At 67.1% G+C, this 23,648-nt stretch overlaps 1 protein-coding gene and 1 long non-coding RNA gene across 10 annotated transcripts in view; one reads left to right on the plus strand and one right to left on the minus strand.

The window, feature by feature from the left end:
* SEPTIN9 (septin 9) overlaps nt 1–23,648 on the plus strand; it is a 129,500-nt gene that overhangs the window by 94,719 nt on the left and 11,133 nt on the right. The window contains exon 1 of one of the 9 annotated variants that reach the window (XM_045835771.1): nt 8,495–8,710. The exons of 6 other annotated variants lie outside the window; for them this stretch is intronic. The gene's annotated coding sequence lies outside the window, so the exon portion shown is untranslated. Of the gene's footprint in view, nt 1–8,494; nt 8,711–8,876; nt 9,024–9,281; nt 9,421–23,648 lie in introns of those variants that run through there. 2 more of the 9 variants (XM_045835772.1, XM_045835770.1) reach the window with 2 other exon arrangements.
* Nucleotides 279–9,358, minus strand: LOC123816679. Its single transcript, XR_006785327.1, has 5 exons — nt 9,280–9,358; nt 6,627–7,156; nt 3,189–3,316; nt 1,708–1,883; nt 279–1,016 (listed from the first exon to the last, which is right to left on the minus strand). It is a non-coding gene; the product is annotated as an uncharacterized LOC123816679 (long non-coding RNA).

The raw sequence follows: 23,648 nt of genomic DNA on the forward strand, positions 1-23,648 counted from the left end.
GAAGGCTCCGTGCCCGTGGGGAGTGTGGCCTGGGCTCGGTCTGACCGGCACCTGCGATAGACCTTCGTTTCCGGCTTCTGTCCCTGAACAGGACGTTTGTGGGATTTCTTTCTTTTATTTTTTTACGTACTTTTTTTTAAGACTTTATTTATTTATTTTTTAGGGAGGGAAGGGAGGGAGGGAGAGAGAGAGAGAGAGAGAAACATCAATGTGCGGTTGCTGGGGACGTCGCCTGCAACCCAGGCCTGTGCCCTGACTGGGAATCGAACCTGCGATGCTTTGGTTCTCAGCCCGCGCTCAGTCCACTGAGCTATGCCAGCCAGGGCTTTAATGTACTTTGAACAGAGAAATTTCCCAGGTGACCCTTCAGCTCCAGCGTTAAGGTTTGAAATCACAGATGCGTGCAAGTGATTGGTAATCAAAACTCTCAAATCCGTCCACAGTTTCTGCTTGTTCCTTTTTTCGCTTCCAAGTCAGAGCCCCTGAGATGGGGCGGCTGGCAGCTGCTGGGCCCTGCGGGGCTGTCCTCCCGCCCGCCCACAGGCCCTGGGAGGGCGGGGGCCCCGGGGGCAGCCAGCGGGAGGGCAGCCACTCCGGGCATCTGCCTGGGTGCTGGGCACCACGCCAGTCCACCCGTGTGCCGTCTCTGTCCTTGTCGCCCTTGAACTCCGCCGAGGGAAGGGTCCCTCTCCCCTTTGGGGAGAGAAGAAAACCACTTCCCGGAGATGTAACAAATTTGCCCAAAGTCAGCTTGTGGGTAGAGACGGGTTTGAACTCCCGTCCTGACCTCGGAGCCTGTGTTCCTCAGGTGACAGGGAGAGTTTGGTGGCGTGCCTGCGACCCCGAGGTCCCGGGGGGCTCGCAGCTGGGATCGCGGGCCCCCGGGCAGGGAGGCTCAGGCACCGGGGACGCGCAGGTGTGTGGAGGGAAGGTGGGCCAGGGTCCCCTCTCTGAACCAACAGGGGGAGGCGATGTCACGGCCACTTCCCCATCTGGAATGTCCCGAGCCCCCGGCTCTGGGAGGAGAGAAAGGTGGAGAGAGCTGGTCCGGGCCGGTCTGGGCCCGATTCCAACACACTGCTTTGTTCCCCGGGGGGTATACCTGCCCCAGTGTCTTTGCTGAAGGGGCGTGGGGTTTCGGGCAACTCCCCTCCCCCCAGAACGAGGTCAGGGGCGCACAAAGGCCTCCTGTCACCTACACTGAGCCGCCGTGAACCCCCCTGGCCCTGGAGGAGAGCGATGCTTCCTCCGGCTGTGAGTTTTCTGCCGGGTCACGGGTCGCGAGAGCGGCCTGCAGCCCTTGGACTTCCCTCGCTACCACGTGCCCTCCCCCCAAGCCCTGCGGCGAGGGCAGGAAGTCTGGGTGACTTCCTCCCCTCGCAGGTGGGTTCCTCGCCCACGGGGCACGGGTGAGTAAACTGAGGCTCGGGGAGGTCACGGCTGGTCTCCTGGGTCACCTCACAGGTTGGACACAGGCCGGCTCACGGCTCCAGGCCTCCGAGGATTTCTGCCGGTCTGGAACACGGGCGCCGGCCCGACGGAGCCCACCCGGGCGCCTCGGGCTGTCCCCCTTCCCCCCGTCTCGAGGCACTGCCACTGTGCCCGGGACACTCGCTGCCCAGCCCCGTTTCTCTCGGGGACCTGTGGCGTGGGTCTGCGTGTCGCAAAACCGCGGACCCAGGGGCGCGGTGCGGACAGGCCGCTTACTTTCTGCGTCGTCCCCGCCGCCGCCGCCGCCGCGTGCTGGTCCGCCGGGGGCTCTGCCGTAGCTGTCCGTCCTCTCCTCCGTCCTCTCCTCCGTGGACGTCTGGGCTGCCTTCCGGCTTTTGCCGTGACGCGCGCCGGTGCCACTGCCTCCGCCACCGAAGTCCTTCTTGTGTCCCCTGGTAACTCGGGGATTTGGATTAAAAATAGGGTTCCAGCACCGTGGGACCCTGCCCGTGGGCCTGGGCCCCTCCACGCCCACCGGGACCTGCCTCTGGGGGGGGGCGGGGCTGGCGGGGTCTGACCCCTGGGCTCAGGCCGGGGCACAGCTGACGGGCTTGCAAGGGCAGACCGGGGTTTCCCAGACTGAGTTCTCTGTGGGACCGTTCCTAAGCATGATGGGGGCAGAGGGGTTCCTCGGTCTGACGAGTTTGGGAACCAGTTCAACTTACACACACACACACACACACACACACACACACTCTGCAGACTGTAATCCCTTTAGTGTACTGACAGGTACTTGTAAATGCCCCAAAGAGGGACAGTAAGGGCGGCAGCTGCCAGATTTTTTTTTGCCCGAGGAAACCCTCAGGTGGCGTCTGCGTGGGGGGCTCTGCTCCCGCTGTAACGGGCGTGGGGGAGGGGAGTCCTGAGCGCTGGCCGGGCCTGGGGCTCGGCCACGAAGAGGGGCTTTGGTTTTGGTTTGGTTTTGGGTTTTTGGGTAGGTGTCTGGGAGGAAAATCGTCTCCCTCTGTGCTCTTAGGGTCAGTCCTGGGGGTGGGGGGGGTCCGCACATTGATCTGACCGGGGCTGCATTAGCCAGAGGAGAGGGGGGTTTAATCACAGCCACGTGGGGACTGCTAGGAGCTGGGGCTTATTTGCTGGCGTGGCGGGGGGAGGGGAGGCCGAGGAGGAGAGCTGTTCCTGGAAGACTCTGGGGACTCTGGGCACATGGGCGGGCCTTCTGAGAACTGACTGGGCTGGTGGCCGGCCAGCGGCCAGCTCGGGGACAGCGTCTATTGAGGGCAGGTGTGGGCCTCATCTCTGGGGTGACCGTTAGTCCCCCCTGCCCCCTCGGGAGAAGGGTGCTTGGGGGAAGGGTGACCGCTGAGTTCCGGGAGGTGCTGCGTTGAGGCAGATAAGAGATTTCAGGAACTCCGATGCCCTCGGCTCAAAATAATTTTTGCGCCACAGCGGAGGGTTCTGGGCCCCTTCCTCGGCGGCCTCCCCCTGTCCTCCTCCAAGTCCAGCCAGGCCTCGGGCAGCGTGGAGGCCCTTTGCCAGAAGCCCAGGCCTCGCCCCTCGATTCAGCCGCGGCCCCTTCCTCGTCGCTGTCCGGCCAGGCGGGGGCCGCGCCCAGCCCCAGCTGAGGGCTGGCTGCGTGCTGGGTTGGTGTCGGTCCGACGGCAGGACGGGACAGACCTCTGGGGGGCAGGCGCTTCCTGGGGCAGGTGAAGGACTGGCGACCCCGTGCCCCCACTCACCCCTCGCGTGTCTCCTGGGCGCACAGCTCCTCGACCCGGGTCTTGCTAAATCTCGGGCCGCGTGGGCCTGTCAGCCCTCACGGGTGGCTCTGCACCCTGACTGCACGTCAGGGGCCTTGGAGAGATTCCTTTAAAAGACCAACCAGCCCCCAGATCAGTGAAGTCAGAGTCCCCGAGGGGTGCAGCAGCCATCCGTATTTGTTAGACGGCTCCTTGCCCCTTGATGGAGCGCCTGCTCTGCCCTCCCTGCCTCTAAGTACCAAACCACGTATCGTTGGACTCAAAATCCTACCATTTTAGCTGCTGAGCCTTTGTTCCGGTCCCTGGGAAGGGCAAGGAAGTTCGGAGCCTGGCATCTAACGCCAACTTGGAGCGCCCCCACCTGGCCATCCTCCCTCCTGACACCCCCGAACGGCGAGCTTGCAGGGCCTGGCTCTCTCCGGTGCCACAACAGACACTCTTGGCTTCTGGTATTGAAATCAACGCTGGGCCTGATTGTTTTATTGCCTGGTGTTTGGGATTCTGGCTTTGTGTCTGCCAGGAGTTTGCAGCCCTGGGGCACACTGGTGGGGGGGGGCAGGGTGTGCCTGGGGCTACTGTGACCTACAAAGTAGCCCTCACATCCGAGCAATAGAGGTGGCTAGAGATGAATAATGCCACAATGTTTACTTTGTAAGATACATTATTGATACAGTGATAGCTTCTCGAGAGGAAAAACAAAAGTGCACCAAAGGTGCCTGGGAGGGGAAGATGTAACCTGATAGTGGGGGTGGGCGGAACCCTTCTGAGAAGGGAGGAAATGGGGCCTCCTTGCCCCTGAGTCCCACAAACTGTTCTTGAGGCCGCTGCCTAGGAGACTCAGGAGGAAGCAAGTCAGCCTGGCAAGGACCAGGTTGGGGTGTGACTCAGGAAACATGAGGGAGGGGGTTGCTGCCCACATCTGATGGGGGACATCCGGAGGGCTTCCTGGAGGCGGTGGCTTTTAACAAAGGGGATTTTAGGTGAGGTTTGGGAGATGTCGGGGCCTGAATGAAGGGTGTAGGGTGCTCAGAGAAAAGCACGCGGCAGAGATGTGACTGAGCTGGGTGGGAAGGGGGGTCAGGACCAGAAGTGTCAGTCTGGGGTGGAGGTGAGGAGGCTGAGGTGAGGGGAGAGGGTGGTTAATGTTGCCCCAAGATCAGATGGGGTGGAACTGGATGTTGTGATGACGGTTTTTTCAAGAGTTGGGTTGTGACACTGACATGGGCAGCAGTTAGACAGCAGAGGTTAGGGAGCGAGGGGCTGGAGGGAGGGTACACGCTGTGACCTACACCAGCCGTCAAGAGGTGGTGGCATTCGGAGACGGAGAAAATCGGCAGTCAGCTGGGCCAGAGGAAGGCGGGGGTGGCTTGTTGTTGAGATTAGGGGGAGCTCAGCCGTCCTCCCAGGTGAAGTTGCAAAGGAACCGGAAGAAACAGAAAGGTATCAACCAAATGTAGCAGAACACCCAGGCGCTGCAGCCCTGCTGAGCTCAGACCAGCTCTGCAGGGACCACCAGCCTGTCCACCGCGGGGCCTGCAGGAGCTCATGCGCTGCCAGCGCCCGGGTCCACCAGCCTGCGGCACTTGGGGCTCCCCTCCCAGTGGTGTGGCCGCATGTGCAGGCTGCCCCCACCAGCGGTCAGCCGGCAGACCTGTGCTTGAACCCGCCCAGCCCTTCCCCTGCGCCCTGGGCGGGGAGCCCAGCCGCAGGCCCACAGATGAGAGCAAAGGGTGTTTTTCATGGTGTTTGGTGGCAGCACGAGCTGCACCCCACGAGGTCTGCCCGGGGTGGGCTGGGAGAGCTGGGCTTTGGGCTCACACCCGGGCTTTGAGCTGGGCCGGAGAGACGTGAAGACCTGGGAACCAGGACAGGACAGGTGTGCACGTGTGTACATGTGTGTGTGGGGGGGGCAGAGGGAGGACGCCGTGGGGTTCTGTGTCTCCTTCCCCTCTTTTCTGTGGACGCTGCCGCCTGTCAGAGCGAAGACATGTGTGGGGGCATCGCGTGGGTGCCCCTGGGCTGCGGGCGCGGACACCTGGCAGGCCGTGCTTTTCCCACAGTTGGAGGGGGGACCCTAACTGCCCCCCCAGTGGTGTCCAGAGTGGGACCCTGCTACCGGACAGCTGTCCAGTGGGGCCAATCGCCAGCGGGCGCAGTGGCCTTCAGTGTCCCTGTCGGGACGCCAGGGCACCCATTCCCATGGCGCACCAGCCTCGGGGCTTCCTCTGCTTCGAGGGTGGGGGTCGAGCTCAGAGGGACAGCCTTGGGGAACCCCACACAGAGGGCCGGCGCTGTGCGGGCGTGGGGGGGGGCGCTGTGTGCGTTTCCTGCGGCTGCCACGACCCCCTCGGCGGCCCGGAACAGGAACTTTCAGCCTCAGAGCTCTGGGCGCCAGCAGTCGGAAACGAGGGCCACCGGGCTACGCCACGGCGTGGGCAGGGGCTGGCCCCCGGCTGGGAGCTGCAGGGGGACGGCCCGCCCTTGCCCGCCCGGCTTCCGGCGGCCGCTGCCAGTCCTCGGCTTGTGGCCGCACCGCCTCTGCAGAGCCCCTCCTGCCCGAGACGGCACTCGGCTTCCGGGGGGCGGGGGGGGCAGGGCTCAGGGTTTGTCTGGGGGCCCCTGGTTTTAAGGTCTAGAGCCGAACAAACTGGCTCAAGGGGGGACAAGGACGCGTTAAGTTCTCTTTTTCTTTAAATATATATATATATTGTGGTGGTAAAATACACGGAACATGGGATTTACCGTGAGGAGCATTTAGCACATTCATGTCATCCTGCAACTGTCACCCCTGTCTAGTTCCGAGACAAAGTCATCACCCGCAGAGGAACCCCTCTGTGCACTCTCGGCCGACCCCCATTCCTGCTCCCCCCTTGGCAACACCAGTGCACCTCCTGTGTCTCTGGATCCTTCTGGAACTGGTGCGGTTCTGGGTGACTGGGGAGTTCCTGGACACGGGCACTCGGAGCTGCTCGTTGGAAGGGTGTACACGCTGGGGAGCCGGCGCCCTCAACGGTGGTGACAGCGGCCCCGGTCACAGCAGCCTTAGCTGTTGGCCTCCCTCCTCTCCTCCCTCCTCCTTTCGGGGGTCTCCGCCCGGATTTCCGCCCTTCCCTTTCCTCTTTGCACACGGCCCCCCCCATGGTTCCCCAGCCCCCAAGTCTGCGTGGCCTCCGAGGCTCTGGGCCCTCCACCAAGAAGGCTCCGGGCTCTGGGGGGAAATCCCAGCACCCCACGCACCCCCGCGGAGCCATGCCGTCCGAGTCAGGCCGCTGGTCAGCCTGTGGCCGGCTCTCGTCGAGGGAGGGGCCTGAGCTCCCAGGTGGCCCAGGGAACCCCAGAAAGGGGTGGGTTGGTGGTGGCAGGGGCTCCCATCTTTGGGGCGGTCTGGTGGGTGCTTAGCGCGTGCAGGGAAATCACCTGTTTAGGAGAAGCTGCCTTCTTTCTGGTGGTGGCATCTGAGAGGGATGTCCGCCGTGCACTCCCCGCCGGGGACACTGCGACGTGGGGGTCAGAGGCCTCAGCAGCCTGTTGCTGTGTCCCGCGGGGCGGTGTCCTGTCTCAGCCCCAGGTGGCTGCACACACCGCTGCTGAGGCGGAACCGGGGGAGGGGGGCCCAGGTGGGATAGAGGCCCCCGGGGGTCTGGTGCCCTCCCGGGGTGACACGGAGGGAGAACATCGAGAGAGGTGCTGTCGGCGTGAAGCGTCTCCAAGCCGCGGTGCGGCAAGCGTGCAGACCGCCTTCGTTTCGGTGCTGGGCACGTGTCCAGTTGACGGTGTTTCGGCTCTCTCGGGGACGCGAGGCATTAAAATGAATCCACTTGGTGTCTTCGTCCCCTGTTACTGCGGCTACCGGAATCTTTCAAACGACAGAACGGACGGGCTTGTTTCTGCTGCAGATTGAGCGGCTGCACTGGCTCCGGCCAAGCACCAGGGGGCGCTGTGCAGTCCTGGGGGCGGAAGTTCTGTGTCAGAAAAGTGCCCAGACTGGGAGAGGGGGCTTGTTAGCCTCAGGGACTCCCTCTCCTGCGCCCTAAAGACTCCCACTCACCGGTGACCAGTGAGGACGGCTGTGTAGAAAGCACCCAGGCCTCCTCCCTGGAGGAGGAAGTGGGGCGGGAGGAGGAAGGGTGGGGAGGGGGCGGGCCTTGGGGAACAGGTGGGTACCCAGGAAGCAGCGCTGGGCCCAGGGAGCAGCCCGTGGGGCCAGAAAGCTGGGGACAGGGCCAGGCCAGAGGCAGAGGAGGGGTTCCTCGGGGCTCTCCGGGAGCAGGAAGCCACCAGGGCAGGTGGTGAGTGGAGGTGACCTCCCCGAGGCTCCCTGTCAACCCTGCCCCCGGGAGCGACGGGAGTCCCTCTTGGCCCCCTTGGTTGCAGGCTCTTGGGGCTGCCCTTCAGGGCCTGGCAGGGGCGGGCAGGGGCAGGGGGCGGGGTGCGCTCCCCAATCCCTGCCCCGGGAAGTCACCTGCTGGGAGGAAAGGGAAGTGCGTGTTCTGAGCTGCTGCCTTCCTGGTTTGGACACAGGCACGTTTCCTTGATTCTTGCGATTGGGGTCGATCGTGCCCATTGTACAGATGGGGAAGGTCAAGTCCTGCAGCCGTGGAGTGATGGGCAAAGAAAGGGCCTAGGTTCCGGTGTTTGACTCTGAGCTCACATCTCAGACCCGCCCCGAGCCTCCCTCCTGCTGAGATGGGAGCAGGGACTTGGGGCGTGCTCTCCCACCCCCGGGCGCTCCCTGTCTTTGCCCTGGGGTCCAGGGACAGACGGAGCGGCTCCTCAGGGCGTGTCAGCTGTGTGGGTGGGGAGGGGCAAGGGACAGTAGCCTCCCAAGCCTCTGTGGCAAACCGGAAGACCCCGAGGCCGCTGGGGGGAAGTGGGCCATCAGGAGTGGGCAGCAGCTGCGCTGGACTGGCAGTGGACCAGCAGGACAGAGCCTGCCCGTGGGGTGGGTGGGGTGGGTGCTCCGGGGCCTCAGCCCCGTCTGGCTGGTGGCCGGGAACCTGAGAGCCAGCAGGGGACGTGTCTTGGGAGCAGCAGTGGCCCCCGGGGGCTGGACGGGCGTTATTCCTCCCGGAGGAAGGAGGACCGGCCACTGGCCCTGCAGCAGCCCTCGCAGGTGTCAGCCAGGGCTCCCTGCCCCGGGCAAGGCCCCAAGACCGGCCCGGGGGAACCCTGCTCGTGTGAGAGTCAGCCTGGGGCTGCCAGGCCACACCCCTGCCTGGGAGGGAGTGACTCACTGGCTGAGGGTCAGAGGTCGGGGCAGGGGGTGGGTCTGGCCTATCCCAGCCTTCAGGCCCAGCCCCAGCAGGGCTGCTCCCGAGCTCGCTCCTCTGGGACCCCCCAGCCCATCCCCCAGGGGTCCCACCTCCACTCAGCTCCACTCGGGGCCTGCAGGGAGGGGAGGAGGAGGAGGCTGACTCACTGCCCAGGCCCTGAGGGGCTGGGGCAGCCGGAGCGGGACTGGAGTCCGAGTAGTGAGTCTCCAGGAAGAAGAAAGAGCCCGGGTGAGCTGGCCCCACCCCCGCCTCTCGGCCCGGCCCGGTCGGCAGTGGGGGGGCCACAGGGCAGGGAGCTTAGGCGTGTCGCCGGGGCCGGCGGGGGTCAGGGCCGGGTTGAGGGGGGGCGCATCTGGGGTGCACCTGGCAAAGGGGAAGCAGGGGGCGGGGCAGCGGGGGGGGGACAGGACGCCCACGGGCACGCCGGAGTCTTGGCGCCACCCAGCACCCCGGCAGGGGACGGGCCGCGGGGAGGGGCCTGGTGGCCGTGCAGGCGGCGTGGGCTGCTGGCCGTGGCGGCCCGGCCGGACTGGACGTCCAGGTGAGTTTCTTCCCCCCTCCTCCCCGGAGCTCTCCCCTGGGGGCCACGTGACCTGACTTCGGGGCGACCGAGGCTCGCTTGGGAACCCCGCTCCTCCGAGCTCGTCAGGCACAGAGAACGCCGCCCGAGAGCCCGGCTGCTTCCGGGGCTGCGGCGGTGGGGGGGGCCTTCTTCCCGCCCGGTCCCCCTTGGCGCCCCCCTGGCCCTGCCCCTGGGTGCCGGTTCCCCCTCCGAAGGCGGCTGCGGTCCCTCCTACCTCTGCCCGGGACGCTGCTCAGGGAGCCTCCTTGTTCCTCGGCCACAAAGCCCCTTTGATCCTCTGCTCGGCTCCGAGCCATGTGACCCGGTGGGCGGGCCGCACTCGCAGGCAGCCGGCGCGGCCGACTCCGCTGCTGGGGTGAGTCCTGCGCTCCCTTTGTTCCCTCCGGCCTGGCGCGGGGGGCCGGGGGCCCTCAGGTGTCCTGGCCGTCCGGCAGCCCCGGACGGCTGCTGGGTGGCAGGGCCGGGAGCAGCGTGGCCCCAGGGCACCCCCAACCCCCAGCCCGGCCCGGGCCCCTCCTGGCCGGTGGGACAGCTCCCGGCCCCCCGGAGAGGGACGGCAGGGGCTCGGTCTCCACGCGGGGCCCATATTTTCGGTCTCCGAGTAGAAGAAAAGGGCTTTGTGCCGCCACAGCTCTCTCTTTGTAAATATTTGGCCGGCAGAGCCGAGTGGTGCGGCCACCCCCCCCCCCACCCCTGGCGGGAGTTTCTTGGAGGAGTCAGTTTCCCTCGCTCAAGGGGCTTCCCTGACTTCCGGGGGGGCTGCGGGAGCCCGGGGCTGGCCACCTCCGCCTCCTGGGATCGTCCTCCGTGAGGGGCAGGCGGCCTCCAGGGCCAGCGGCGGATCAGTGTCAGCAGACGCTGGCCGCGCCGGGCTCAGATGCCGGGACAGTTCTGCCGGGGCTTGTCTGGGGGCCTGGGAGGCTGGGGTGTGCCGTGTTGGCTGGGAGCGGGCAGGTGGGCCGGCCGAGGTCCACAGTGCATGCCCTTTGCCGGAGAACCTGGGGGACCAGGGGGGAGGGGGTCCCACCCCCTGTCAAGGAGGGGAGGCGGGGAGAGGGCAGCTCTGGGGGACGTGCCTTCAAGGGCACGCGCCCGCCACGCCGAGAGGCTGGGAGCAGCCCCCGAATCCCTGCCGCGGCCGGCCCTGCCTGTCACCCCGGCGTGCACCCACGCCCAGGTGCCCGGAGGCAATGCATCTGCTCTGAAAGCTCGTCCCCAGTGTCCCCCGGGGATTGAAGTCTGCTGGCATTGTCGGAGGTTTGGGGAAGCCCCCCTGCTCCCCAGAGGGGAATTGGAAATTCCTTTCCTTGGAGAAATATGTGCCGCCTGGCCGGCAGCGGGGGTGTCTGGCTGTGGGGACGGCACCCCGGTTGGAATTCGGTTTGGACGCTGTGTGGGGGAGAATCTGGTGGGAGGCGGCGGACGGGGCTGCGGCCCCTCAGCTCCCTGGCGTGGGGCGGGTGGTCTTCCCTGTCACTCGTCGTCCCTCTGCCCCCCTGGGTGTTTATGTAAGTGCCGTTTGTCTGTGGCAGTGCAGGGGGCACCCCGGAGGCCATGGGAAGGACTCCTTTGTTTGACCATTTTGGGGGGGTGGCGTCCACGGGAGGCCTCCTTGCAAGGGTGGGGTTCTCGCTTCTCTCCCCTGGGGTCTCTCCTGGGGGAGGACGTGGCTGGGGAAGGCGGCCACCTGCGGCTGACCTCTTTTCGGCCCGGCCCCGGGGACCTGCGTGGTCACCGCCCTTGGGTGTCCCTGTCGCCTCGCTGTTTCCGTGTCGCGGCCACACCGTTGCGTGTGCTGGTTTGCGTCTGTGCCTCTGGCAGCTTCTGCTCCTTGGGGCTGGCGCCGTGGGGGCCGACATCCTGGGAGGACGGCCGGTCGGTTCAGCTGTCACGCGGGGCGGACCTACTGTGCGCCGGGGCCGCGCGCGGAGCGTTCAGAGGTGGAGGCGACAGAACCCTGTTCCGATGGAGGGCGCAGCCACAAGGCGGCCGGGGCCACCGCTGCTCGTGGCCTGTGGTGGCCTGTGAGGTCGGTCCCCGAGACACAGCCCGGTGGACGTTGGGGTTCACCAGGCTCTCTCCACAGATGCCCCGGGCCCCCTGGGCACCCCAGTGTCTGGGCTGCCAACTCCCCCCCCCCCGTCCCCTCCCGGCTCCCCCAGGCCACGTGCCCTCCCCACTTCCTGTTGTCAGGCAGGCAGCCTGTGCCGCGCTGTCAGACGGGGCTGCACACAGGGGCCGGGAGGCACGCGGCAGAATGGGAAGACCCCGCCCCTAGGAGAGCCCCCCACCCGCCCGCAGCGGCCCAGCTTCCTGCCCTGTCAAAGGTCTCGGGGCTTTTTTTAAGGAAGCCGGTCGCCACGGCGAGCTTCCGTTTTCTGATGCCCCCCCTCCCTGCCCCCACCTTCAGATCTTGGGCCGGCTTCTTCATGCCCCCCGGGGGTCCTGGGCCCCCACCTCGCGTCGGCCCCGTGTCGGGGAAGAGTGACTTTATCTCAGTGCGTGAGGGAGGGGACACATGCTCGCCGCCCGCTCCGCGTCCTGGCCGGGGTCGTCGGCAGTGTGGCCGTCACCTTCCACGCCCCGTGGCTCCCGCCCGTCCCTCCCCTCCCATCCCCCAGCTCTGGCCGAGGCCGGTGCTGCCAGCTGGGTCCGTGGGGATGCAGGGTCGGACGTGGCCCAGGGCCCAGGCGCCCCAGCTCCCTACGCGGCGGAGGACGTGGGAAGGTGCTTCCAGCAAAACCCGTAGCCCGTGGCTGGGTGGGATGCCACTCCCAGGCTCTGCCTCCCAGCGCGGAGCTCTGATTGGCTCGCCGAGCGCCAGCCTGGTTCCTGGGACAGGTAGGGGCCTGTTGTCGGGGGCCGGCGCAGCCGCGGATGCCTTCCCAGGAACGCCGCCGCCACGAGGCCGAGCCTGAGCCTGTTCTCCGAGGGGCAGCTGGGCAGCGGGAAGCGGAGCTGCAGGCCTGAGGTCAACCGGTGTGTGTGGGGGGGGGTCTCGCCCCAGCTGGCAGCCCCCTCTGTCCTGCCTGCCTCCGGGGGCGGGCCTAACGGGCCTTGTGTGGGGCTGGCACGGAGTGGGAGGGACTTCTCCCCACCTGGGCTCCTCCCCCGGGGGTGGGGGTGGGGGTGGGGTTCATCTCTTTCTTCCCTCTGGGAACCAGACTTGGGCCAGGCTCTGGGGGGCGGGGAGGAGAGGGCTCAGCCCTCCGGGGCCCGAGCGGCCGCTGGGCCCTGGTCCGGGGGAGGCCGGGGCAGCCCCGCACGGAGGCCCTGAGACGTGAAGGTCGCCCGTCGGCTCCGACCCGTCCTCCTCGCTGTTTCTGCCCGAACACGACTTTAATCGGGATCCACTGGCTGGATCGGGGCAGGAGGGCCCCCAAATTTATCGTCCCTGTCTCGTCCCTGGCCTGACGCTGGGGTCCGGACACCACCCTCTGTGATACCTCAGCCCCCGTGCGCCCCGGGGGGCTGCCCTCGGAACCCCAGCTACTGGGTGGTGACCCCACACGGCTGTCAGAAAGGGGGTTCGCTGGCCTCCGGGGCACCCCGGCTCTGTCTCATTGCACTTGCCTGCCACGCAGCACCTCTCCGGGGGCCATGCCCCCCTAGGGCCTGCCCCCTGGCCTGCCGGGACGCCCAGCATAGTGTGGGCAGTGACGCGGCGTCCAGGTGTGCGTGTCAGAAGAGCGTCCCTGCTGGAGTCCCCAGTGTGCCCAGCAGGCCCCCCCCCGGCAGGCACTCCCCTCTCCCCACCCAGGCCCGGTCCCCGGAGCCTGTCCCCAGGCCCCTGACACTGGACCACCCGCCGGGGCGGGGGGCATGTGCGTCCTTCAGGAGGCTGACCGCAGGGGTTGCGTTTCACTGGTCAGTGTCCGGGTGCCCCGGACATCCTGGGCGCTCGCCCGGTTAGCGTCTGAGTGAGCACATGGTGCCGCCTGGCAGACCCCTGTGGTTCCCGCAGGGCCGGCTCCAGGGCCTCGGCCCCTCGTGCTGCCCTCGGGGTCCCTGGTCCCCTCGGAGCCGTCCACGACAAAAGGGGCCCAGGAGCCACATTTGTCCGGGGGCTTGAACCCGTCCTCCTGGGTGGGGTGGGGCTTATTGACCCCAGCCCCGCCCCCACACCCTAGCAGGGACCACGGGAGCTGTGTCTTTTGTCCCTTGTCTGCCCAGCCCGGAGGAGAAGCTGCCCATTGCCGGGTGACAGTCCCGGACCTCGAAGACTAATGGCAGGTCGGACAGCGGCCCCATTGTAGCCGGGACACGGGGCGGGCGGCGGCGGCCGGGGCCCGCACATCGCCCAGAGGCTGGGGGAGGGGTGGCGCCCACCCAGAGGGGCGGGCGACTCGGTGAGGCGGCGTCATCCTTCCTGGGGCCGTCTGCCCCCAGGCCTCACGCACCTGCGCCGCCCGCTGCCCGCCGCCGTGCGGCCACTACCCACCGTGGGGCCGGTGTGCCGGGCCGGGAGCCCCATCCCGGCGCCGTCTCGGCCACCGTTGACTCCAGGCCTGGCGCCCGGGCCTCCGGGTCCTCATCTCGGGGGATCTCACCGAACCGACCGCTGGCGGGTGGGGCTGCCCCTCCTCGCACGACGGGGGTGGGCACCGAGGCAGAGAGGTGAGCGATGGATCGGGTCGGGGGGCTTCCCCGGCCCCGCCCCCCACATGGGACTGTTTACGAGGGGGGGACAGAAGGCTCCGCGGGGTCACCCACGCTGCCTGTGCGGCGCTGACGGGTGGGCCTGTGTTTGTGGCTCTCTCCGGAGCTGTGGCCCCCACCCGTGGACCCCAGGGTTTCCTTTTACCCCCTCTGGGCCGCTCTCGCTCCACTGGCCAGACGTGGAAACTGAGGCAAAGGGGAGAAGTCCCCGCGGAGGCGAGGAAGTGCTCCCTGCAGCGTCCTGCCCTGCCAGGGGACGTAGACGCAGCGGTGCGCTCATTACAAGGAGGCCGCGGCCAGCGCGGGAGCCCCCTGCCGTGCGTCCCCCGCGCAGGTGAGGCGTGAGACCCTCACCCCGGCCCCCTCTCAGCGCCTGGCTGGCTGAGAGCCCTCAGAGGCAGAGGTGGGGCCGCTCCTCGGTTCCCGGGCGGCACGGCATCCTGGGCGGGGCCGGTGTCCTGGCTCGGGGTGGGGGTGACTGGGGTGGGGGGGGAGTCCGGACGTTGTGGGGACGGTGCTGGTCCCTCCCAGTTTGGCTGCCGCAGGGGCGGGGGTCTCCGAAGAAGGGCAGCTCACCTGTGGTTGGGCCTCAGCCTCAGGGCGCAGGGGTGTTGAGCAGCAGGCACCGGAGGAGATGGAGGAGATGGAGGAGGAGGAGGAGAAACGGACGGGTCAGGGGCAGAGGCAGCAGCCCTGAGCTCAGGGGTGGAGGTCGGGCTGGAAGGGAGGCTTTGGCCACAGGGGGACCCTCTGGGGGCATGGTAGGGGGCGGAGCACGGGCCCTGGGGCTGGCTGCCCGCCCCCCACCCTGGGGCACTCACTGCCCCATGGGTGCCACCCCGACGCCGCACCCCTCGGCTCCTGTGCCCCCGGCCTGAAGTTCCGACACAAGGTCCCTCCGCCGACCTCTCTCATCTGTCCCCACCCTGGCCGCCTCCCTCCCCGGCCTCCTCCAGGGCTCACTGCGGCCCCGCGAGGCCCAGGACCATCTCCCTGAGGTTCCTGGGACCACCCCGTGCGGCAGCAGCCACCCTGCTGTGCTCAGGCCCCCGGGTGTCCGCCCGGCCACGCTTCCTGGTCTCCCTCCGCGATGCCGAGAGACCTCGGTGCGGGGGGGGACCCTGACCCGTCTGCAGGGGCCTCGTGTCAAGCCTCCCAGAACGAATTCCGGGGCCGTGTCCATGGTGAACCACTAACCCCACCCTCCCCCACCCCGTGTGTGCCTCAGTTTCTCCATTCAGCTAAGCGGCAGAAACTCCTGTCAGCTGCCAGTTCATAGGGCCGTTGGGGACCTTCGTGAGTCAGGGGCGGCAGGCTGGTCCCCTGAGGGCCTGCGTGTTGGGGTGTGGGATGGGCGAGGGCTCCCCCCAGCTGACCGTGGGGCTGGGCGCCAGGGTGCACGAGAAGGACGCTCTCTCCTCTCCCGCCCTCTGGGGAATGTTCACAGGTCACCGGCCTTTCTGTCCTGGTTGTTAATCATGGCTTTATTGACATAATTCACAGCCCGTAGAATCTAGTGTTTGAAAGCGTGCAGGTCGCTGGCTTCTGGTCTATTTACGAAGTGATGTGGCCGTCACCGCTAATTCCAGAACGTTCTCTTCACCCCGCAGAGCACCCCGCACCCAGTGCGGTCGCTCCCCAGCCCTGCTCCCCGCCCCGGCAGCGCCCCGCTGCGCCCTGTCTCCGGCTTCCTTCCCCCGTCGCAGATGCACCGTGGAATGGGCGGGGCCCTAGGGCGGGCGGGCAGGCGGCCTTTGGTGTCCGGCTTCTCTCACGTAGCCGCTCCCAAGGGTCTTCCTTGGGTGACCCTCGCGCTCTGTCCTTTTTCCTGGCTGAATCGTACTCCTCCATTGGCCGCCAGCCGGTGGGGGCTGGGCTGTGAACGGTGCAGCGGGGCCTGCGGGGTGAGTGTGTCTCCCGTCCTCCGGGGGAGTGCCAGTCACGGGGGTCAGTCCCGCCCACCGGCCCAGGGCGAGTCCACATTGGCCCCTTGAGCCTGAACCCCAACGGCCGGGAGCCCCTGGAAATTTCCCCCCATCACAGGTCTCAAATCTGTGCTCTCGCAGTTTGCCGGGGGTCCTTGTTGTCCACTGTGAGCCCGGGCCCAGCTCGCTGGAATCTGACCAGGCAGCTCCAGGGGTGGGGGGGGGGGTGGGGTGGGGTGGGGTCTGGGTGCAATGTCGACCCGGGCCCTGCAGCTGCGCCCTGGCCCCGGCCCTGACTTGCAGTTTCCCTCGCCCGCACGGGGCCCAGGCCGTGGCAGAAAGGGGAAGCGGAGGTTTGTCTGCCCTTTCTGCGGGCGCCGGGGGAGCAGCAGGGCCTCCCGGTTCGAGAGAAGAAGTGGGGCTGGGTGCACCCCCCCCCAGCAGGAAAGTCGGGGGCGGGGGGAGAGGACTGGGGTGTGGGCAGCGGCTTCTCTCCCGAGAGGACACGCACCCCTTCCCGGCCAGCCTCGGCGGGGTGGAGCCCGTGTGGCGTCCCCTCCGGGAGGGTGGACGTGGGGGAGGGCTGCTTCTGGGACCCCGGGAGGGAGGGGCAGCCCCTGGTCTTCCAGGGCTGAGCTCTGCTGCCTCTAGACCGTTCTGTGCGTCACGTGCACCGGAGTCACGCTGTAAATCGGTGCCTGCCCATTGTCACGCTGAACCACCACGCAGGTGTGTGAGGAAGCCCCTCCGTCCGGGTCCCCAGTGTCTGCTCCTCAGCGCGGGAGCGAGGTCCTGGGAAGGCCAGGCTTCCTCCTTCCGCCGCCTCCTCCTGCCCCTGCCCCTCCTGCTCCTCCTCCAAGCAGGGCTGCCGGCCGAGGGGCCTCGAGGTTCACAGGCAGAAATTACCATATGAATGTGTCTCTTTCCCGGAGCTGCTGGCTGGAGCGACCTGGGAAGGGACAGGCTCCCCCGCCCCCCTCCAGGTTCTCTGCTGACTTCCCAGAGCCACTGGAAGACACCGGGCGTTGTCGGGTCCACAGTAGGCCGCCCCCAGGGTGCCCAGGGTGCCGGGCGGGTCGGGTTCTGTCCGTGGGCAGGGGCGGGCGTGCCGGGTCCCAGCAAGTGTGGGAGACCCCGGGGGGGGGGGGTGCTGGCACGACTCCCAGGGGAAACTTTGTGGCGCAGCAGCGTGTGTGAGAACACATTGTTGCCGTAGCCCTAGTCCTCTTGGTCTGGTTTCAAACGTTGCAGCTAATGACGACTGCAGGAAATGTAGGCTCTCGTTTTCAGTATTGATTTTAGATACCGAGAGGAAGGAAGGGAGACAGTGGGGGCGGGGGGGAAGGAGAGAGAAACATTGTTGCGTTGTTCCTGTGATTGCTGGTTCATTGCTTTCTCCTCTGTGGCCTGACCAGGGATCGAACTTGCAGCCTTGGCTGTTGGGACAGTGGTCTCTCGCCAGCTGAGCTACCTAGCCAAGGGCAGGAAAGGGAGACTCGGAGATAAAACAAATCTGAGCGCTTTGCAGGGTGCTCCGCCTGCCGGTTCCTCTGATGGCCCAGCCCGGTCCCTTGTGTCTTTATGGCTTAGCTGAGCCGCTGGGGGCCAGGACGGGGTCTTGTATGTTTAGGGGGCTCCGGTTGTATCTCAGTTAATGAATTCTCGTGATCGGTTTACCTGAATCCCTGTACGTGTGGGCCGGTGATATAGGTCATGTTGAACTGGACAGGCACCTACTTTGCTGGACAGCAAATTGCCAGACGCCGGGAAGAGCCGTCCTTGAGAGAGTGAAACCCAGACTCCCAGATGCCCACTCTCGGGCGACTCTTCCAGGGACCCCCTGGTCTGTCCACATGGAGGGGGTGGGCCCAGTCAGTCCGATGGGAGCCCCTGCCTGCGGGCCCTGCCTGCACCGGCCTCACTTCCGCCGCGCCCCTGGGAGAACCCCAGGGCCCAGGGCCCCAGCTCCGGTGGGTGGGTGGGCTTGGGGGTAGTGTTAGGGCCCTGTCTCTGGCAGCCCAGTCTCCGCCCACCTCCCCTCCCCCGAGGGTGCCCCCACCCTCCCTCTGGCCATTTCCGGAGCAGAATTTCCTGAGTGGCCAGGAGCTGTCCCAGGAAGCGCATCCACCCGGCCTCCTCCCCGCTCCGCCGCCCCAGAAGGACGCCCGAGGCCGGAAACGGTTCGCATCTCGTTCACAGGCTGCCCCGCATGGAGCCGGAGGGGAGGCGCGTGGGAAAGGATGCGACCAGCACTGTGGGAGCCCCGAGGGGGCGCGGTGTCACCTGGGTTAACTGGGAGGCCGTGGCCGGCCTCCCATGATGCTCTGGGGGGGGCGGGGGAGAGGGCAGCGAGTTCACCATTCATTCGTCCATTCATTCAGGCGGCAGCTCCTCGCCGGGTGTTTCCATGTGGGAGGGCTCTCGAGCGGTGGAGGGGAGACCCCGAGGGGAGACCCCGAGGGTGGGGGAGGCGGCCTTGGACCGGAAGACCGAGAATGCAGTTACCAGTTGAGCTCAGGGCTCTCGGGACAGAGTGGAGGGGCCGGGGCGGATTAGCATCCTGGGGAGACGGGAACCTCTGGGCGGAGCCTGGGGGTCGGTCGGTCCGTGCAGGTGCTGAACTGGAGCGAGGGCGGGGCCGGTGTCCGGCTGACCCACACGCGGCGTGGCCGGGCGGGGCACTGGGCTTTGCCCTCTGCCGATGCCTGGTTTGGTCCTCAGCTCTCTGAGGAGGCAGTCTGGTCATCTCCTCATTTTACACGTCAGAAACTGAGGCACAGAGAGGCGGAGTTCCTTGCCCAGGGCCACACAGCGAGTGGAAGGGAACGGGATTCTGTGTTTTCCCAGGGGTGGAGGGAGCCGCTCTGGGGAGTGGTGGGATTAACTCACGTTTTGTAGAGTCCGTCCTGGTGGCGGCCTGGGTCGTGTGGCCGCAGAGGCGGGGGGCGGGGTGGCCGCCTGCAGCTGTGCTGGGTTGGAGTGGACAGAGCTTCGGGGTGGGCGGCCGGGTTTGCGGTGATAGAAAGGGCGGGGGCCAGGCTGGGCGCGGGTTTCTAGCTGCCAGAACTGGGTCACAGGTTTGGGGGTGGGAGGGCCCCCAAGACCAGAGGGCATTGAGACCGCACACCCAGTGCAGGAGTCCCACCCAGCACGGGGCTCGGGGTGTCTGCCCCGACACCCGCCCGCAGCCAGCACCCGCTAGGCAGTGTTCAGGGGCGATGGGGGTGTCTGTCCTGAGGGGGGTCAGGCAGCTGTGCAACACACACACGGCTTTTCCCCTGGGGGCGGGGGGGGGGAGCCTGAGGTAGCAGGGCGCACGTTTGTTCCTGGGACCCCTGCTCCAGAGAGTGCCCGGTGTCGTGCGTCTGGGACTGGCAGGGGCCTCTGGCCTCATCCTAGGCTGCACGGGGCCTTTCTCCGGCTGCCTGTCTCCTGGGGGAGAGGAGGGGTTGGGGGTGGCCCGGGGTGGGGGGTGAGCACGGGTTCTTTCAGGGTGCAGGACCCAAGGGGGCCGCAGGCGCAGTCCAGGTGCTGCCTGCGAAGTCCACCCTGCGTCAGGGGCCGTGCAGGCTCCCAGGCCAGGCCCTGGGGCCCCAGACCCCCTGCCCTCCTGAGCAGGAAGGACCCGGCGGCAGTGGGGACAGGAAGTGACCCCAGCTGCCCCAACTCCCGCCAGCCCAGAGCTGGGGCTGCGAATGGGGGTCACAGGGTTCAATAGGGTGGCACTGACCCCCTCCACCTACATCCCTCTGGAGCCCCTGTGATAGGAGGTGTCCTCGGCAGGCTCCTGGCACCCCCCCGCCCCCACTCTGCCCCTCTGAAGTGCCCCGGGTGCGGGGCAGCCTTAGGCAGCGTGGGACCAAGCTGGTCTGCACGAGAGAGAAGGCACTTGCTTCCTGTCTTTGGGCTAAAGCTCCTTCCTCCTCAGCCCCGGAAGGGGGGTGCCCCGTTGCACCCCAGAGACCCCAGCCTCTTTTTGTCATTCAGAAGATTCATCAGTCGGGGGAGGCAGAGCCCCCCGTGCCCCGGCCTCCCTCATGTGCACCCCGAGCTCTGGTGTGCATCTGCTGACAGCCGTGCTGCTGGGCGAGGGGGCGGGGGCCCAGCGGCCCTACCCCCCCTCCCCCCTCCTTTAGGGGGACATCCCCGATAAGAGGAAATTCCACGCTGTGACAAATGGCCAGTGTCCACCCGTCCTCGGGGGGAGGATCTCTTCTTTCTCTTTCTAACTCCGCACACATTTGCCAAGAACTAACGGAATCTCTGTGGTTGGCCGGCCGGCCGGCCAGCCAGCCTCGCGTGCTCTGCGGGCCTGGGTTCTGGGTCCGCTTTGGGTGAGGGGCCCGTGGTGCCGGAAGGTTCCCTGGGGTGGGAGAAGCCTCTGGGCGCACCCCCCCCCCCGCCCCGATCTGCAAGGAGGGGAGTGGGCCGTGCAAGACAGAACGAAAAGCCAGCCCCGGCACAGGCGGGTCCCTGGCCCGCTCCCGTGCAGATCCTCCTCCGGAGGCTTTTTTTCGAAAGTGGGCGAGGACGCTTTCAGGTTGGAGCCTGCTCTGCCTGGAGACCGATGTCTCGACAGGCGCTGAGCCGGTGGCGAGGTCTCGGCTGCAACCCAGGGAATGGGAGGAGCAGAAGAGGGGGCCTCTTCCAAAAGGGGGGGGGCGGGGGGAGCGTTGGCCGGCGTCCAAATCTGACTTTCCCGATGGGGCCCGTTGGAACCGCATTGGCAGAGACGAAGGCCTTCTTGAGATTCCTGTCCAGACAATGGGGGAGAGGCTTGTGCTTTCAAGGGTTTTAGTGAGAGAAAGGCGGGGGGGGGGGGGCGGCCGGGGGCCCTGCGCGAATCAAGGGGGCGGGCGCTGGTCCGCCAGTGCCTGCCGGGTCCCCCTCCCAGGTCCCGCCAAGGGCACGGGGTCGTGGGATTTCCTGGCGCGTGCACGCTTCCTCGCGCACGGAGGCTGTAAAACGGCGATTTCGTTGTGGGGCTTCCCTGCGGGGGCCGGGCGGTTTGGCACCGGGTGTCTGAGCAGCTTCGGGCCAGAGGGCCGGGGCTCGGGTTTCTGGGCCCCCCCCCCCCCCCGTTCCCGGCCGGCCTCGGGGGAGAGCGATGTTCCATGCCCCGGACAACGTGTGAAATGTAATTCGATTTGGAACCACTTATCGAGTTAGACGGGCCCTGCGTGCCTTTAAAATCCAGTCCTCGGTCCCGCCGGCACACTCGGCGCAAGTTGGCCGTTTACGTTCAGGGTTTGCGTCTTTAGAAGGAACAGGAAGTTCCCCGGTGACATTTATGGGGAGTTTGTGGTGGCCGGGACGGGTTCACGGGGACGCGAGGGGAAAGGTCCGGCGTTCAAAGCCCCGCTGTCCCCTGCGGCCCGTGCTGGGGGCGGGGGGCCGCTGTTCACAGCCTCCGCTCTTCCCCCCCCCCTTGGCTCCTCCGATGAAGTTGTCCGCCTTTGATCATCTTAAAGGTTCCCTCTCCCTCCTGCCCACTGAGCCCCGTGCGTCTCCGTGTGCGTCCGTCACGGTGCAGCGAGGAGGTGACGCCGGTCTATTCTGAGTTCCTATCAGGCCCGGTTATTTTTTACAGTTGAGACCCATCGACCCAGGGGCCCTTTGATGAATCCCCCCACCAAACTGTCCGCATGTATCTGGGGTGTCTCTGTTCAGTGTGTGTTTTGGGGGGAGGGAGTCCTTACCCTTCGACAGCGTCTAAAAAAAGGTTTGCGACACGCACACAAAAATCCCGACTGCCCTGCCAGACCAGGTTTCTCACGTGGCAGGGACAGCTCTCTGGCTGGAAGTTTGGGGTAAGAAATACCTGCGTAAACGAACGTCACGTACCTGTGCGCTGCCGCCGCCGTTCCCATCCAGACCCACCGCAGGCCTGCAGCGCCTCCTCTGTGGGATCCGGCGCTCCAGAACCGTTTGTTGAGTGAATCAGTGAGGTTTCGGTCCTTGGTCCGCTAGGACCCCAGGATCTTTTTCCACCATCACTGTGTACAGCCACTGCTTTAACATCTTCTTCCAGGACCGGTCCCCCCTCTGCTAGGTCTGCCTGCTGCTTCTGTGGGGGTCTGGGGTCCAGCCCCGATGCCTGCCTTCTCTGCCCCCCCCACCCCCCTGCATTTCCAGAGCTGGTCCGCAGTAGCTTCTCCCGCCACCCAGCCACGTGGACCAGGAGCGGGGAGTCAGTCCTCTTCGAGGCCCCCGTGGGTGTCGTCAGCTCAGCCGGGCAGCCTCCCGGAGGAGGGGTTGCAGGAGGAGACGGGTGTTTTGGGGGTCTGTCTGTTCCACGTGGGTCCATCCGGGAGCTTTGGCTGGAGCAGCAGGTGGGCCAGGCTCCGCCCATCCACGTCAGCACCTGTGTGTCCTGGGAGAGCCGCAGCCGACCCTGAGAGCCCCCTGGGGTCCGGGGCCCATGCTGGGCCTGGTAGCTCCGGCCGGGCTTGGTCTTTTCTCAGTGGCCGTGCAGATGAAGATACTGACGCCCCGTGGTGGGCCCGGGGCTCCAGACCCAGTGCCCTTCCAGCTGGCTGGGCCCAGCTCCCAGCAGCACCTAGGGGGGCCCCGCCCCGGCTTCCGGCACCTTCTGGCCTTGGCAGTGGGGAGGCCCCACTCCTTCGGCCTTTCCGCGGTGCCGCGGGACCCGCCTGGGCCCACATCCTCCCCGGACCGGTGCCTGGGCGGGGAGGGGGTGCCCGGCACTCTGCGGGTCCGGTACACGTTGCCGGTTGGGGTTGGCGTGTCTTCACTCGCTCGCTCACGTCTTCGCCCAGCAAGCGTTTCGTTGCGGGTTCCCCGGGCCGGGCGGCGCTGGGAACATGGGGTGCTGGAGCAGGCGTGGTGGACGCGGCGTCTGGCTTCCTGAATCTCACGTGGGGCGGGGGGCGCACAGCAGTACTCGGTTGTCGCTGTGGAGGCTGCTTGAAAGCGGGGTGCAGGCTCCAGCAAGGGAGCGGGGTGGGGAGGGGCAGGCTGACCTGGCTGCAGGCCGGGGTCTGCTGGACGTGCCCACACTCACCCAGCAGGGCGGGAGGGAGGGAAGGGGCCACTCTCATCGCTGTCCCCCGGCATCACTTGCCCGCCTTGGAGAGGCCCCTTTGCAGGCGATAGGGACCGTCAGCTGTCCCTGGGCCCGCGTGCCCAGGCCAGGGGCTCAGACACGGGGGCGGAGCCTATGGGATCCCTGTGGCCTGCAGTGCAGCCTTCCCTGTGGTCCCCGAGGGGGCCTCCGGGGTGCTGGCGGACGGAGAGCTGCCCGGGCCCCTCGCCCTGCTGTGCGCCCTGCTGTGCAGTGAAGGTAGACCGTCCGGCAGCCGGGACCCCAGGGTGGGGTGGTGTGGTCTGGGGGCGTCCCTGGTGGCCGTGCGCTCCGGGAGCCCTGACGTCTGGCCACTACGTGGGCCCTGGATCTGCTGGGTGACCCTGGCGCCCCGGGGAGCCCGTTGGATGGCCTGGCAGCCAGTGTCCGCCGGCCGGTGGGCCTTGCTGTCCACTCGGCCGCTGCGGGTGGTGACTGGCCAAGGCCAGTGCAGACAGGGGCACAGGTGTGAACTGGTGTGGGGCTGAGGTTTGTGGGGACGGGGCGCCGACGGGCAGGGGCAGGCCGGGCAGAGAAGGGGGGTCCCCGGGTGCTGGTGTCCGGTCAGGCCTCGCCAGCCTGCTGTGCTGAGCCCTCTCTGCGGCGGCCTCGGCGCTGGGATGCAGCGTGAACCCCCCGGGAGGCGTCCCGCAGCCCCAGCCCCAGTGAGCCGCAGACGGTGGTCCGGTCCGGTCACCGCTGGCGTGTGTCCCTTGGAGCAGATGTTCTCAGATGGGGGGCGCTGGCCCGGGCCGTGAGCTCCAGCCCCTGTGCGGGCACCAGAAGAACAGGGTCTCTGGCTGGGGGCGGGGCGGGGGTCTCTGCCCCTGCCCTTCTCTCCCTGCTCTAGCACCCCGTCCCCTGCCCCAAATCCTGAGAAAAGGCCCCCCAGCAGGTGCCCGTGGTGAAGGCGGG

The sequence above is a fragment of the Phyllostomus hastatus genome, unplaced genomic scaffold (assembly GCF_019186645.2).
Source record: "Phyllostomus hastatus isolate PE091 unplaced genomic scaffold, TTU_PhHast_1.1 phas_contig_210, whole genome shotgun sequence".
NCBI classification, from domain to species: Eukaryota; Metazoa; Chordata; class Mammalia; order Chiroptera; family Phyllostomidae; genus Phyllostomus; species Phyllostomus hastatus.